Genomic DNA, 3084 nt, shown 5'->3' on the forward strand with positions numbered 1-3084 from the left:
CGTGGTGTTAATAGTCTTCTACGGGTGTCTCGTGTAACTCGCGGCGGCCCTGGGAGGTGGCTGCCGCCTCCTGCCCCGCTCAGCAGCCGGAAGCGCCAGCTCACCAGGCCGGGGAGTGGCAGAGCCAGAATGCGAGCCCGGCCTCTGGACCGGGCCGGCGCTGCCACCTCCCAGCCTGAGGGGAGAGCGCTGGGTTGCTCAGCGTCCCCCCAGGGCCCTGCACATCTGGAGGGGGTGACAGTTCTGCCCTGCTGCGGGCCAGCTCCTCCTCTTCCTGCAGGCAAGGCCGGCTCTCAGCGTGTGAGTGTGGTGTGGCTGTCAGGGCTGCGGTCGCCAGGACCCAGCCCTCCCACTCCCACTCCCACTGGTTAGTAGACCTTGAGAAGGTTCCTTGGCCTCGTTTTGGTTTCGTCTGCGTGGAGGGTATTCTATGAATACTAGCCCACAAAGCGCCTCTTCCTGCTTTACAGGACTTAAGACCTTGTCCCTCTAACACTGTAAAGTCAGTATAAGGAAGGGTCTGCCTGGGGCCTTGCATGTAGCAGGTGCTACTTGCCACTTCCCCTGGGAACCCGGACGTTGGGCCGTGGGTGTGGTTATTGCCTCTTCTCAGCGAAGCCCAGAGGGGGGCTGCCAGCTGGGCTCCCAGGCGTTTCCTCCAGCAAGGGCGTCTTTCACGATTCTTCTTCCTGGGCCCCTGCTTTGAAGCCAAACAAGGACACGGATCCCTGCCAATCCTGACGGGCTCGGCACGAGCACGCGCTTTGTTCCCACACAGAGGTGATGTCAGCCCGGAGCAAAGAAGGGCATTTCCATGAGCCTGGGCGTGCAGCCTCCTCAAGGAGGGACACAGTGTCTGGCAGCCGGCTTTGAGGAGTATTGACACCAGCTCAGGGGCTCCATTCCTGCCTCCGAGACACCCCTGCCCTCAGGCTGTGTGGACCAGCTGGCTCATCCAGCCCCTTCTTGCCCTGTTCTCCCAGGTCCCTCAGTGGGCCAGGGCCCCAACCACTTCCTCAAGGCCAGAGCCCCCGCCTGTTTCCGCACCCTCTTGCAATTGTCATTTCAGCAAAGCCTGCCCTTTGCCCAGATGGTGCTGAGCTCAAGAACCTTCCAGAGCTCCTGCGTCCTGCCTCGCAGCACCTGCTGCGTTAGAGTCCTTTGTGTGCTTACCCATCTCCCCCCGCCCTTCCACCCTGGACCCTGCACAGCCCCTGGGCAGGTTGAACAAATGTCAGGTGAACGACGGTAGGTGCACTGCCCAGAGAAGAACTTCTGGAACTTTCCTACAGGAAACATCTTTACCCTGTAGAAAACTCCCACCCCAGTACCCCCAGGGTTTGGAAGTTTGTAAGCAATTAGATGTCTCATAACTTATTTTGAATATCTAGGTGAATTCTGCAGTCAAATCCACAATAATCTCATGTTTGTTTTAGTATAAAAGCAACATTTTTTTCAAAAATGATATTTAAAATTACTTATTATCAAGTAAATTGATGCTTCGGGAAGTGCTCCATGTCAGTCCTATAGGTTTGTAGGTCTCAGCCCATCGCAGGGAGCCCAGCAGGACCCAGGTGGAGGGGCCCAGGTGACCCTATAAAACCTGCTAACTGCTACGTGCCAGATGGGAACTTGCAAGGCATTAACTCCTGAGAGAGGCCCTCACGGTGGTCGCCCCCCACATGCCCCCCAGTGCCCCCAGGCAGGGATTTGTGTCTGAAGGTTCACTGGGTCCTATTGTTAGTTCCCACTTTGGAGATGAGGAAATAAAGCACAGACAGATGAAGGAATTTGCGCAGAGTGATCAGGAGACAGATTTCTGCTCGGGATCGGAAAGAACTTTCTAATAGCGTGTGAGTTAAATGTCGGAAGGGGCTGCCTATGGGAGGTGGGAGATTCCGATCTTTACGGCGTGTGAGCAGAGCTGCACCCACAGCATGTGATGGAGCCAGAAGCGTTGAGCTGCAGGCCCAGCCTGGGTGCACGTTAGAGCCATGTGCCAATGAGGGGGGGTAGTTGTTAAAAATATAGATTCCTTGGCCCTACTCTGGACTCACAAATCACAACGTCCAGAGGGAGGCCCCCGAGTCTGGAATCTCACAAGACCATGTGCTCCTGGAGTTCCTGACTGAAGGCCGAGCTGAATGGCTTCTGCCCTCCTGACCCCTCCACGTGCCCTTCCGTGATTTGGTGCTTCTGTGAGTCCTACGTCTGTGTGTCCCTGAGTGGCCTTGGATGAGGCCCAAAAGCTCTCTGATCCCTGTCTCCAAATGAAGGTTTACGGTTCAGCTTTTTGTGAAAACAAAAACAAACCGCACACCTATCATTTAATGAGTTGTAACCATGTACCAGGCATGTACCTGACATGTGATCTCACGTGATAGTTAACAACTCCGCAAGGAGCAGGTGTCAGTGATCCCACTGTAGACATAAGGAAGCCAAGACTCAGAGAAAATAAGCCAGGTGCCCAAGATCACACAGGAGCACGAATTTGAACTCGGGACTTTTCTCCATGCCCCACAATGTTTCCTCATGATTTTCAAAGGCCCTTCCAGACCTGAGAGCTGGGATTTGACAGCAGTCTCTCAATGCTAGTTTCACACATCCTGACTCTCCTGGGTGTAGGAGGGAAACTTTCACAAGGATCCTCTGAGATCAAAGGTCACACTGGAATTTTGTCACCTGGTCTGACTTGTCTGCTGGATTGGGGACAAGGGATGTACCAAGCCTTTCCCAACACTGGGACTTGGCCCTCAACTTCAGACCAGGTGGGAATCAGCCATGGCCCTGTCCTAGCAGAGCTCACAGGCTGGGGCTACCCCTGACCAAGACTCAGGGGCTCCTGGAAGGTTGCCTGGAGGAAGTGGGCTTGCATCTTGTTGGAGCAGTGGCGATCAGGGGGGGTAGGAAGGAAGAGAAGGCAGCTCCAGGCGGCCAGAAAGGCAGGAGCACAGGCCTAGGGTGTGGAGGGCCTGGGTGGGGTGGGCGGCCGCAGGGAGCCTGGGGAGGCCATGGGGGTCAGGCCGTTCTTCCTCAAGAGTCCTGGAGGAGACAGTGCACGTTTTAGCAGGGAGTGCGGCTGGG

This window comes from Balaenoptera ricei, chromosome 10, assembly GCF_028023285.1.
Source record: "Balaenoptera ricei isolate mBalRic1 chromosome 10, mBalRic1.hap2, whole genome shotgun sequence".
Taxonomy (NCBI): domain Eukaryota; kingdom Metazoa; phylum Chordata; class Mammalia; order Artiodactyla; family Balaenopteridae; genus Balaenoptera; species Balaenoptera ricei.